The following is a 15,577-nucleotide window of genomic DNA, read 5'->3' on the forward strand; positions in this document are numbered from 1 at the left end:
ATATATTAATTTATTTATTTTATTTCATTCAGCACGATGTCAGCAAATTTACATATTTGTTTCCTTCTAGGTGATTCGCATTGTCGTCATGATAGTACTTGAGATCGATCGGTACATACTAATTTTAGAGTCACTTGTAAACTAAATCAATAAAACTCAAAACATTTATTCCACGAGCGTGCTAGACCTTTGAAACAACCAGACTAGCACTGCATTTCCGTCGTGATAAAATCAACAAAACTGCAAAAATTATCGTTGGTATTATCATCACCTTCTTCTTTTTCTTTCTTTCGTTCTTTCTGCTTTCCTATTTTACTCTTTTCTTTACAAATCTAAATAAGGCCAGTCATTTTAGTCGTTTTAAATGTGTTTTGTCTCGTACATGCTATGGGAAATGATTGCTCAATGGAGAGTAGATGTTTAGGTTTTCATTTAACTCACACTTAGTGAATGTTTCAAGGACATTTCCTAATGTTTGTCTGCCTGTATGCCCGTCCGTCCGCCCGTCCATCCATCCATCCATATATATATATAGACATCTGTCTATCTAGACATCTATCTATCTAGACCAAAGTCCCATAATAATAATATAATCTAGACCAAAGTCTCATAATAATAATATAATATAGCCAATGTCTTATAATAATAATATAATCTAGACCAAAAATCCCATAACTATAATATAATATAGCCAACGTCCCATAATAATAATATAATCTAGCCAACGTGTTATAATAATAATAATATAATCTAGACCAAAGTCCCATAATTATAATATAATCCAGACCAAAGTCCCATAATAATAATATAACCTAGCCAACGTCTTATAATAATAATATAATATAGACCAAAGTCCCATTATTATAATATAATCTAGGCAACGTCCCATAACAATAATATAATCTAGACAAAAGTCCCATAATTATAATATAATCTAGATTACGTCCCATAATAGTAATATAATCTAGCCAACGTCCCATAATAATAATAATAATATAATCTAGACCAAAGTCCCATTTTTATATTATAATCTAGACCAAAGTCCAATGATCATAATATAATCTAGACTTCCCATGATCATAATATAATCTAGACCAAAGTCCCATTTTTATAATATCATCTAGACCTCCCATGATCATAGTATAATCTAGAATATAATCTAGACAAAAGTCCATCAACATAATATAATCTAGACTTCCCATGATCATAATATAATCTAGACCAAAGTCCCATTTTTATAATATCATCTAGACCTCCCATGATCATAGTATAATCTAGAATATAATCTAGACAAAAGTCCATCAACATAATATAATCTAGACCCAAGTCCCATGATCGTAATATAATCTAGACCCAAGTCCCATGATCGTAATATAATCTAGACCCAAGTCCCATGATCGTAATATAATCTAGACCAGTCACATGATAATATAATCTAGACCAAAGTCTTTTGATCGTAATATAATCTAGACCAAAGTCCCATGATAATACAATGCAGACAAGCGTGCAATAATCTATCGAAGTCTCTTTTTATTACTCATAACATAACTGAGCAGTATGTAACAATGTTTAAAATATATATTTGCTAACAAGGATTTATTGAAAGACCATTACAATAGATACATTGTCACGATTCAACACTTTTAAAAAAAATAACTATCATATATTCTGCTGTCACCTCTCTCTCTCTCTCTCTCTCTCTCTCTCTCTCTCTCTCTCACGCACAAACACCCTTAAATTACATGTTTTCATATACGTACGCTTTTTATTTTACACATCAAAGGAAACTGTTCTAGTGGAGCGTTAAAATAAATAAATATGTACACATAAAACACCAGTTAAGCATGCTCTGTTATTTCAATTCGTCTTTGTTATCACACAAGATTTCTGAAGAACGATGGCAATGAAAATGAAAATACATGCATAATGTATGCGTGAGAAAATATAGATGAAAGACACATAACAAGCGAGACAAGGCAAGCAATAGCGATATCAAACTGTGTATACACGGCTTAAATACGAGAAACCACGTGATAATAATGGACATGTATACACAATTCAAAAACTTAGGAATTTAGTATGTATGTATGTATGTATGTTATATATATGTATGCGTGAGAAAATATAGATGAAAGACACGTTAAAAGCCAGACAAAGCATACAATACACGCATTCAAAACGAGAAACCAAGTGAATATAATTGACATGTATAAGCCATTCATAAGCTTGCGAGTTTTATATATATATATATATATATATATATATATATATATATATATATATATATATATATATATATATATATATATATATATATATACACTTTTATGACAATGCTTTCTTAAATGCAGTTAAGTAATTATTCAACAATACTAATAATAATAATAATAATAATGGTTTTGATATATAAAATATGAAATCTACACTGCATTAATTACTCATTAAGTGGTAAATGAGAAATAAAGAAGAAATGAACATATGTTAGGAAATAAGGTTTTATTATAACTTAAGTGTGAAATATAGAAACTCATTTGCGAACTCATTTTCATAGAAAATGTCATCTGTTTGTATTTCATTTTGAGGGTTATATATTAAATCTAACCTCACATTTAATATTTCATTACAGTAGAACCTGTCTTGAAACACCACCCCTGCCCAAAATAATGGTCTCTCAAGACAGGTGGTCTCTCATGAAAAGTCATAACACTATATAACCAATAAAAATGTGCAAGGAGAACATGGTCTCTCAAGACATGTGGTCTTTCATAGACATTGTCTCTCAAATACAGGTTTTTCTGTATTATTAAAGACCGACATTTTTAAAAAATATACGGCAGTTTGTGATGGCGTCTGTGCGAGCGCGTGTATGTGTAAACAAATTAAAATATCCTCTTCAACCGTTCAAGATAAAAGTTGTCAGACTGAGATGTGACTAGCAAATGTAGACATAGCTCGATCCATGGTGGTACTCTCCTGGGGTGTGGGGCTATGGGGAATGGCTGGTTGTCGTTAGTGGGACTGGGGTGTTGGGCTATGGGGAATGGCTGGTTGTCGGTAGTAGGACTAGGGTGTGGGGCTATGGGGAGGAATGGTTGGTTGTCGGTAGTGGGACTAGGGTGTGGTACTATGGGGGAATGGTTAATTGTCGGTAGTGGGACAGGGAGATGATAAACGCCTGGACAAGCTTCTCTGGAAGACGTTTGCAATTTTATTTTATATCATTGTAATTATTATCACCTTTTTCTTTTCTTATTATTATCATCGTTTTCGTCTTATTGTTGATTATCATCCACATCTACGATGCATTATAAATTTAGTTTCTTTTCGGTGTGGTTTTTTTTTTTTCTTTCTCCGCGAGTCACCTGAACAACTGAACATAAGGCAAACAGTCCAACATTACGATTTCATTCAGATACGTATCGCCGTCCAAACCTGACCATATGTCCCGCTTTCAAATGTAATTACTAATTTATCTACACCTTTGTGCTAATTACATTAAATTGAATGCTTAACAGAAGGCAAGATCGATCCGGTGACTGATAAACTGGGCTCTTTCCCATACTTCAGTTGAACTAGTTCAGTTCCATCGCCTGCGGCGAATGTCACAAATTAGCTGACGCGAATCTGATGAGAAGATTTTTCTTGCGGAAAAAGAAGCAGACAACAGAACAAAGCAGATTGTTTATTATTATTATTATTATTATTATTATTATTATTATTATTATTATTATCGAGATCAAAGTCAAAAACAATTTGCAAGATCAAGATCGTATTACAAAATCATGTCAAAAAATCATGTTAAGTTACATGATCAAGAACAATATCGGTTCAAACAGAAGATCAATGTGTTTGACTGATCTGAACAAGCCTGCCTTTACTAAAAAAAAAAAGCATAAAAGGAACAACCTATGTGATCAAAGAACATCAAAGACGGTTCAGAAAATGATAAGCAATTACATTATCTTGTCTTTCAAAAGCTTCATTAAGCAATTTCCATAAATATATTAAATTATGGAAAAGACCCATTTTGGTGAGAAGAACTTGATGCTGATGTTTTTCTTGCATACTTATTAAAGAATAAGAAAGTACAGAACTATTCCAGATGACTGGACGCATGCGTTTTGTGATGTCAGCTGTATATACACATCCCGAAGCACGTGTCCTTTGAACAAACGAGAACGTTTTCTTAAAAGTTTGACACCCAACCCCACCCAACAAAATACCCCCACCTCCGGATTTTCTTGCGAGTACAAACCATCTATGTTCCTTTAAAGTACTCCTAATAATGAAGTACTCCTGACTATATAGTACATCCAAAGACACAGTACTCCTGACTATACAGTTCTTCTGAATAAACCGCACTCCTAACAACTGTGGACATTATAGTACATCCAAAGACACAGTACTCCTGACTATACAGTTCTTCTAAATAAACTGCAGTCTTAACAACTTTGGACATTATAGTACATTCAAAGACACAGTACTCCTGACTATACAGTTCTTCTGAATAAACCGCACTCTTAACAACTTTGGGCATTATAGTAAATTCAAAGACAGTACTCCTGACTATACAGTTCTTTTGAATAAACCGCACTCCTAACAACTTTGGACATTATAGCATATCCAAAGACGGTTCTCCTGACTATACAGTTCTTTTGAAGAAAAAAAAAAAACAGTACTCCTAACAATATACTTCTATGGCCAATATAGTACACAGTACTCCTCACTATATAGAACTCTCACCAATGCACTGTTTCTGACAATGCTATACTCCCAACTATACAGTACTTCTAAATATACAGTGCTCATAACAATACATTACTTATGAGTACACAGTACTGCTAAATATACAGTACTTCTCATTATAACGTATTCATAGCAATACAGTATTCCTACTCGCACACTCTTTAACTTTTTTCTTCTGCATAGGTCGATAAATCTTGGAGTTTAGTTTCCCAAAAAGAAAATGTCAAATTTAGGACATGTATTATGATATTGATGTATGTCGTACTCATGTAAGTTTGGTCATATCGGCCTTGCTGTGTAATCACGTGAGCTAGGTCATATCAGGCCTTTCTTCATAAGCACGTGAGCTAGGATATATCGGCTTTGTTTCGTAATCACGTAAGCTTAGACATATCTGCTTTATTTCGTCAGCACGTGAGGTTGGACATCTCTACCTCATTTGCACATTATTTTATTTCACTTTTTAATTTTCAGAGTTACTAACATTCTGCCCAAACTGGGGACACCCAATGCCGTCATGTGATGACCGAGCGATAAAGCGGCATTTTTTTTCCTCGCGAATATTAGTTAATAGTTGTGTTTTATTGTATAAGTACACTGTACTTGTGGTGTACGGTCTGCTAAGTGTCATACCCTGGTACTTCCTGCAGCCTTCGTGAAATTTCTTTGTTTTATCATTCATCACGCTATTTGAAGTTTGAGATGAATGGCAGCCACATCAGTCCGACAAGAATCCTACTTTGCAAGTCATCTTCGTTCATGTACTAGTAGGTCACTGACCACATTTATTCCAAATATTTCTAGGTATGCAAAGTCCATATGATGAATATTTCAAGGCATATCAAGTTAATATTATGAATATTTAAAGGTATACAAAGTCCATATTATGAATAATTCAATGTATAGAACGTCCATATTATGAATATTTATAGGTATACAAAGTCCATATCATGAATATTTCAAGGCATATAAAGTCTATATGATCAATATTTCAAGGAACACAAAGTCCATATTATGAATATTTTAAGGCATATAAAGTCCATATTATGAAGATTTCAATGTATACGAAGTCCATATTATGAATATTTAAAGGCATATAAAGTCCATATTATGAATATTTAAAGGTATAGAAAGTCCATATTATGAATATTTAAAGGTATACAAAGTCCACATCATGAATATTTAAAGGCATATAAAGTACATATGATGAATATTTCAATGTATACAAAGTCCATATTATGAATATTTCAAGGCATATAAAGTCCATATTATGAATATTTCAAGGCTTACAAAGTCCATATGATGAATATTTAAAGGCATATAAAGTCAATATTATGAATATTGAACGGTATACAAAGCCAATATTATGAAAATTTCAAGGTATACAAAGTCCATATTATGAATATTTTAAGGCATATAAAGTCCATATTATGAATATTGAACGGTATACAAAGCCAATATTATGAACATTTCAAGGTATACAAAGCCAATATTATGAACATTTCAAAGTATACAAAGCCAGTATTATGAACATTTCAAGGTATACAAAGCCATTATTATGAACATGTCAAGGTATACAAATTCCATATTATGAATATTCCCATGTATACAAAGTCCATATTATGAACACTGCAATTCGAAAACAAGTGTTTATAACATTGTTATTGATCCATTTTCAAAGAAAAAGTCATGGTACATTTAACAGATCGTTACATTAGGGATACATTAAAGATACAGACTCGTTCAGATACAGACTAGTTCATTTCCAATATATCCTTTATGTCCACATCAATTCATTACCATCATAATATTGAAAGTCACGAAATATGCGTGAGCATAACATTATACACTATTAAGTAGGTTAACTATTGTTGACAAAACTTTATTTACGTTCAAATATTGTGCTGAAAAGATAATAGCATGTATGCGATAGATGTCGGTGAGTCCCCAGGCAGATGGGTCTTAAACCTGGGTTAGCTATTACAAATCAACATTTTAGAAGCCCCATTTTATGCTAACTTCAGCTGAGTTGGTTTTCATAGAGGATATGTACATTTAGTTTAGTATATACACGAAATGATTTACGAGAGGAGTGGAGACACCGATTGTCACGAGTGCGTATTTCCGTATATCTACTTAAAAAACGTAGATTTTCGTTATATTATATATATTTTTTTAAAGCAAAAGCTGTCGATTTTTATTTATTTTCTGCGTTTTGTGTCAATGCGAAGATCTGCTGCTTTACTGCAGCGATGAAAAGCAGTTGCCAATTATTTTGGCACAGCGATAATTTGCAAATCTAGGGTTTACATATCTTGCCTCATATTGTGTATTTTGACAAACTAATGACTGTATTTGTATAATAATTAAGATATTTGTATTTTTGTTAGCACATTTCATGCGTGGATTGATACTGTTGGACATTTCATGCGTGGATTGATACTGTTGGAGTTCAGTAGGTAGACCTAATGCAGAAACACCACACAGTGGCTGCATCTGACATGCTCCAAAGGGTACCATCTGTAAATAAGATATATGAATGATTGTGAGTTTAACTGTAAGGATTTTCCTTCATTATTTTATTTATTGTACATTCTAAGGTGATTCTGTTTTGTGTGTTCATGGCAAGCTTACAGTCTAGTTAGATATCCAATTATTTTCGGTTGTTACTTAATTTCGGTTTGCCATCAGCACTAATCAGCGTTCGGTTTATACATTGCTTTTAAATACAATTCATATGCGAGACATAATTGCTGTTTAAGTATGGTAATAATAAATAATTACATAATGTAATCAGAAGTTTCTCTCAGAAAACAGATGTACCATTTTTTGTCGAAGAATATTACAGGTAATAATACTTCATGTGGGACACATATCGTCTAGTCTCGTAATTGTAAGTTCAGCCACTGACAGCTTCCATGTGTTACGCAGAAAACTAATTATCATAAGGTAATATCTGAAGTCTACTTTTTGCTGCTTGGAGTTCCTTTTTAGCAGTGGCGTCACTAGGGTTGGTGTCACCCAGTGCGGTAACCCATGGTGCCACCTCATAGACCTACTTCCGTAACAGAATCCTTAGTAATGTCATTTTAGTGTTATTCCTTCTGATGGTGTCATTCGGTGCGGTCGGCAACCTCCAATTGACGCAACTGTTTTTTTAGGCAGTTTTAACGGCACCTCATCGATTGCACAGAGAAGGAGAGAAAAGAAGAAGAAGAATCGTAAATATGGAAATACAGGCTTTGAATTATATATATATATATATATATATATATATATATATATATATATATATATATATATATATAAGGGCTGATATATTTTCTAAATGGGAAAACGTAGTTCCCAAAAGTAAGTTCCAACAGTGATACTGCCTCTGTGGCGATATTATTTCTCTGTGGCGATATTATTTCATATTGAGATATATTTCAGTATCTCACTGTGAAATATACAATAAATGTGGATCTTATTTTTATTATTTAAAAAAAAAAGATTTGTGACTGGGTTTTGTACATTTTATGTGTCTACTTTGTTTAAACATCTCTTATTGCCGGAATGGATTCGTGTGATTGGAACACCCCTCATCATTCAGTTGTAAAATAGCCGAGATGGTTCGAATGAGGTGAAGTGTCTTTGTGTCGGTGATTTTTTTCCGGCGAACTAAACGTATGACAGGATTCACGGTACTAATTCAATTCCCATAGTAAACCTATGTAAACTCCATGATATTCAAAATTCAATAACTTAAAATTTTTGAGTGCTCGTGATCGAACCTATATTTATCAGTATAGATGAAACCTGGATGTCAGCTTCTGTGTAGAGGAAAGGATATGTATGTGTTTGAAACATGTGCTTTCAATTCCGCACAAAAGAGTAAAGTGCTAATTTTAGTAATGAGTGTTCCAAACTCAAGACTGTTAAAGGACTGAAATTCCATCAATAAAACAATGTCTCTTTTTTTTTCCCACTTACAACTAGGATCAGCTCTCAAAAGATTATTTTTCCTACAGCATAACTTACATTATTAACCAATCCTGGTCAGACTAACTCATATATACTCTATTTTATGTACACCCATTTCCAGGCTGGTTCCCATTTTTCCATACCATTAATACAGTGTGTCCTTATGGCGGTGATTTTTAAGAAAATCTTTAAACATGAGTGTTCATGACTTATCAGTTAAAATTGAAGAAAGACAATTTTTAACTTGGAGCATTACCAAAACAATACCAAACTGCCATACATAACGCGATATTCCGCAGCTGATATTTTTCCCAATGCCAGTAATTATTAGAAGAGGAGGTGCTTTGTTTGGATGATTGACATGTTAGAAAGGCCTTTTTTTATTTAAAAGTACATTCAGTAATATACATATTGTAAACTAAATAACAAAAGAAAAATCAAAACAGGTTTAGTCAAATTCAACAAATAATTTATTATCCTAAAATACAGAGTGAAAATTAAAAGGAACTTACAGTATTGTGAATAAATCCCAACTAATCCTAAAACTTCTATCACAAGTCCAAACGTTTAGTGTTCCGAATGAATTCAAATATTGAATATACTGATATACCAATAGTCTTGAATGTGCCGATACACCAGTGGTCTTGATGCATCATAACGATTTAATCCAGAATGTCTTTAAACGAATACTTAATAATCCTCTAATAGTGTTTATGTCCAAAAGCTAAAGAACACTTTGTAATTCCAAGGAATAACTTCTTAAATGATTCCATTCAAATTATATATGAGCACAATAGTAAACACTTCTACAGACTGAAATTAAAAGAAGAATAAATACTCTTGTTGATCTCAACCTTATATATTTGACCTATATCGCATTAGCGTTTCTGGATAAACTCAATCATCCAAATGGAATATTACCCCAAGCTGTAAACAACTTCGCTTCCAGAACATTCTAAGGTCATAATCAAGGCTAGATCTTGAACTCAAACCAAACCTATTTATACATTACAAACAAGCCATAAATCAGGTACACACTTAAACTCTATTCTCAATCATGGACAAAGTTCAAGCTCAGAAGACAAACTAAATAGACACAAAAAGACACTTACCTTAGGAAGTGGATACGTATTGACTCATGACAAATCTAGTCCACTGTGACCTACATTTCACGCATCAGTACTGCTCTTATGCCTTAAGACCGGTGTTCCTGCACTGTCGACAACTCCGCAGCTGGATGCATAAATGTGTCAACATCCGTTATTGCATCAGTAAATCATTTTGGCCTCCATTTCAGTCATCAAATACTTTATTTTAACATTCGTTTCTATCAGCTTATTCTCAACGTCGTAGATAGTATCTGCACCTGCGTGTGTGGATGTGTCTTAGAGATGGCAGCATATCTTCTGCCTAGAACAGGTCTCACATGACCTACATTTGATGATTTGTCCTCAGAATTCAGTCACATTGTCGTTTTTGTCTCCTTCTTGTGCACGGTTTATTTAGGGAGACGTCTCGGTCACAACTGCTACGTTCTACCAAAAGTAGGCCACTTTTATATACATTTGACACCTCTCACACTCATACTGTAAAAAGTAGGTCACTATTATTTACATTTGACACCTCTCACGCCCATTTTCTATTGGCTGCTGAAAACATCCTAATGCAAAAGCGGGGCAAATAGGGAAATTATTGTCACATGAACACAGTGCATTACAGCAGCTGCCTTTACTATCGTCACAATGGTACCAGTCAGTCAACGAACTTTGAGCATCGATAATTGACTTGTGTGTATTTGTGTGTATAGTGAACTCAAGTGATTTGTTGTTTCTTTTCATTCAAGTTACATATAAGACCCTTAAAATACGTGTCTTCTTTTGTGATACAATAAATGAACATTTACAGTGTGTTAAAAAGTGAAATATGTGGACCTGCGACCGTGTTTAATATCTATTTTATTGTATAAGTAAGGAAAGAAAAACACCATTAAAGCTTAGTAATTTCGACTGCAGTGGTCTCTCAGTTTTGTATGTATGTATGTATGTATGTATGTTGGCATGTATGTGTGCATGGATGGATAGATGGACGGATTTACTAAGGAACATTCGTCCTTATGTATATCCTGATGTCTGTAGGTCAGCTGATCCTTTTTATATTATTTTTCACACCCAATGTCCTGGACGATTAAAACTTGTTGCGCGATTTAAAACGTATGGATAATCTGATTAAATGCTTGGTCAAAGTTTGATGGAGTTACGGCCCTTGCCTATTTAATTCCATAGTTTACTTGGTGTGTGTTATGTGTGTCTCACACAAACGCGCGCGTGCCCACCACTCTCCACCCACACCCACCCACCCCATACACGAAGGAAACACAGCGGCAGACTTGCCGGGCTGGCACGCCTGTTATCTAACCGGAATTACGGGTGCATGCTGCATATTTCGGCATTTTCTTGTGCATGCGTGCGTGTGTGTGTGTGTGTGTGTGTGTGTGTGTGTGTGTGTGATTTGGATTTTTAACGTAGCTTTAACAATTTCTAAGTCATATCGCTACGATGTCTGCAGTGTGACAGTTTATAGTGATGTCTAGCACTGGGGCATCATGCCGCAGACATGTAGGCATGATGCCGCAGACATGTAGCATGATGTCCCACCCAGACACATTATCCTGACACCAGGTCGACCAGTCCTAACACTAACCTCTTAATGCTGAGCGCCAGGTGAGGCAGCTGTTAATACCATTTTTGTAAGTCTTTGGTATGACTCGGCCGGGGATCAAACCCACGACCTCCCGCGTCCGAGGCGGACGCTCTAACCACTAGGCCACCGGAGCGGTACCACAATTTGGTAACATAAACAATCTGGTAGCGTACACAGTATGTACACAATTTCGAATCATACACATTTTGTCCACAAATTCGGCAGCGGGCACAATTTGGCAGCATACACAATTTGGTAGCATACGTAATTTGTATACGATTTGGCAGCGTACACACTTTGTACATAATTTGGCAGTATATACAGTTTGGCAGCGTACACACTTTGTACATAATTTGGCAGTATGCACAGTTTGGCAGCGTACACACTTTGTACATAATTTGGCAGTATGCACAGTTTGGCAGCATACACGCGACAGCAAGCACTCCTAATAGGATGTGAATCATTTACACATCAAAGGTCACCGAGTTGTTTTCCCTACTTCGTCAAGAATTTAATCTTAAACAACACGTTGATGTCCTGGGTTAACCCGAATTACCGCCCTTATACGTTCAATGTCCTTACGTCACTTTAGAAATATAGTATGACATTATCAACAGTATTAGATAGTCATGTTGACCAATAATTGTGTTTTTCCTTGTGACAGAAAGAAGGAATTGAAGCCTCGGTATTCTGCATCAGTATACTAACAGACATCACTAATTTATTTTCTTATATTCTTTCCTGGTTATATGCAATTTAAGTTGGTGTTAATGGAATATACCCTCCACTTCAGACGTTGAGTTAATGATGGTGCGCTCTACAAATATTATGAACTTCTGAGAGAGTGACATGTGTGTTTGCATTTGCAACATGCACAATGGAGAGAATGTTAGCATATCTCTAAGTTACTTTATTGTATTGTGGTTGAAATTTCTTTGGATATTATACTTATGGAAATTGTAAAATAATTAAGCACACAGCTAACCAAAATGACTGTCCCCATGTGGTTAAAGGATCAGCCTGAAAAGAAATTTATCTTTAGCAGTTATTAAAATAGGGAAAACAAATTTTGCCACACCTAATAATACAAGCCTCTGAAAGTGCAATAAATGAATAACCAAATATATACAATGTACATAAAGGTATCGACTCTTTTATTTTTAAAATCGACCTCCGCAGTGAAAATGACCAAGCGAAGCTAGCAGGTATTTTTTATATATGTGCACATCTGAAGTAAGGCATAGCTTTATAAATACTCTATAACCCATACAACACATATCGATCATACAAAGAAAATAAAGGGAATTGAAAGTTCTTTTAACAACACCTAACATGAGAAAAACCCGGAGAAACTTTTTTCTTCATTAAAAATCTAACCCTACGTAAAAAACGAAACTGATGATGGTAGATAAGGGTTTTTAAAATGGTAAAATAAGGTATCAAGCACTGGTGCTAGGGTGGGACGGGGGAGGGGCCCAACATAAATCCTTGATCTCTTAATGACTCAGGGAGGTAAATCGGTCTGCTTTATAAAATTTCTTCTGTGGGTCTAACCGTCTTAACATCAATTTCGAGAGCCCCCATACATTTAAAAGTTGAAAGAAAGGAGACAGAAGAAAAGGAAAGGATGGATGGACGGATGGATGGGTATTTACTAATGGCATGACACCTGCACGTGTTCAATCGCAGTTATGTTACTTTATTAGCTTTACTGGGTGACTTTTGACTATCAACTTTTGACTATCAACTATATCAAACTCTACCAATCATGCTTGCAGATTTTCCTGGTCAATAAACAATTAGATTAATAAGATTGTGAGGGAATCAAATATTTATGAGCTCTGGCGATAGCAAAGTAAATCAAGTATTAGCTAGTCCAATTTTATTCAATCGAGCTACCTTAACTCCTTTGATATCGCTAAAAGAGTATGTAAAAAAATCTCTCTTTCTCTCTCTCTCTCTGAAAAACATCGTTAACATCAACTGTTTAGAAGCAATGGAGGACACAACTAACTTGAAATCGAGCACATTACTAATTTGAGATGAAGAACTTTTGATTGAATCTAATATAACGGTAAACGCCGAATGACGCCGAATAATAAATATTACATACAATACATGCTCAGTGTGTGTGTGTGTGTGTGATTTGGATTTTTAACGTAGCTTCAACAATTTTTCAGTCATATCGCTACGATGTCTGCAGTGTGTCAGTTTATAGGACACACGGTCCTAATTATACGGAAGAATTGTGAACCAGTCTAGAAATGGGTGAAGAAATAATAGAGTATTTACAGGTTTGGTGGTCCATAATTGGTTAATAATGAAAATTAAAATTTTAGGAAAAATATCTTTTGAGAGCTTATCCTATATGTAATTTAAAAAAAATATTGACAAATTTCTACTGATGCAATTTTAGCATTTTTACAGGCTTGACTCAGGAGTACTCAATACTGAAAGTAGCACCTGATTCATTTGGTGCAGAATCAATAACACGTGTTTCATGCACATGTATGTAAACAAAGTGCCGCGGGTCATATGGTGTTCTCCACACATAAGCTTGCACCAGGGTTAGATGTGCATGAAGAATTATAGGTGTCATTATCAGCACCCAGAAATTTTAAGTTATTGAATTTTGAATATGATAGTGTTTCCATATGTTTACCACTGGAGTTGAATTAGTACCGTGAGTCCTATAGTGATGTCTAGCACTGGGGCATCATGCCGCAGACATGTAGCATGTCCCACCCAGTCACATTATCCTGACACCAGGCCGACCAGTCCTAACACTAACCTCTTAATACTGAGCGCCATTTTTATAAGTCTTTGGTATGACTCGGCCGGTATATGTTCGTTGAGAGTTGTCAATATACATCACACCGCCCATATCTGTATGCAAAACGCACACAACAAAAAGCGGCATCAACCCAGATCGTTCGTACCATTATGAGCTTGCAAGATCATGGTTTGGTCTGTTTGCTTAACTTCTGATTCCAAGCAAATAGCGAAGACCATGATCTAGCAGACAATTATGATACTGCAGATAAGGGTCTATGTTGCATACAAGCCGTACATTTGAAATTCAAGCAATGACAAGCTAAATATAATGTAGAACCATTCACAATTATTCATCCGCAAACCAAAGACGTTTTCTGGAGTCAATGAGTCCCTTTGTCCGTCTGTCCGTCTTGATTTTGTTTACTTAATATCTCATTAGACCATTCAGGAATTTAAGTGAAACTTTATGTATCGTGACTATATAATGCAATCATTACAAAATGGAGCCATCCTTTATTCATTAATATATTTTTCTGCAATTTCCTTCGTGCGTCTATTTGTCACACTCTTCTCCGGTCAGTATCCATGAAACATTTGGGATACCATCACGGAACATGGTATGCATTTTTATTACGACACTGATTTTGGAGTGGAGGGTACAGTCCATTAAAATTGACTGAACTTTTCGAGTTTAGGGAATATCCCATTTAACATTAGCTTAACCTATGGAGTGGAGGGTATATCCCATTAACATTAGCTTAACTTATGGAGTGGAGGGTATATCCCATTAACATTAGCTTAACTTATGGAGTGGAGGGTATATCCCATTAACATTAGCTTAACTTATGGAGTGGAGGGTATTTCCCATTAACACTAACTGAACTTTCGGAGTTGGAAATGTAAGGAAACATGCTCAAAATGGTTTCGAGAAAAAATATCTCAGGCGGGAATTAAAAAAGGATTAAGTTGGACAATATTTCACAGTCTGGATGCTACATGTAGACTTATTCTTCTCTCACTACTACTACTACTACTGCTGCTACTACTACTACTACTACTACTACTACTATTACTAATAATAATAATAATAATAATAATAATAATAATAATAATAATAATAATAATAATAATAAATATAGAGCGTTTTTTGACTGACTTTGTAAAAAATGTATAAAAAGCAAATTAAGTGAAACAACGATCCGGATTTTAAACGCTTATCCAGGGGTGGTGTTGGGGGTTGGGTGGGTCTACAGTCAAATAACATATATTAATTATTTTTAACCTACGTTAAGTATATCTACAAAAGTAATAATATGTAATGACGTATACTTTTCTTTTTTGTTTTACAATTTTAAGTTTGCACATTAAAGAGTTTGAACACATAACAACTCCA

The sequence above is a fragment of the Sinohyriopsis cumingii genome, chromosome 8, assembly GCF_028554795.1.
Source record: "Sinohyriopsis cumingii isolate HCF-2022 chromosome 8, ASM2855479v2, whole genome shotgun sequence".
NCBI lineage: Eukaryota > Metazoa > Mollusca > Bivalvia > Unionida > Unionidae > Sinohyriopsis > Sinohyriopsis cumingii.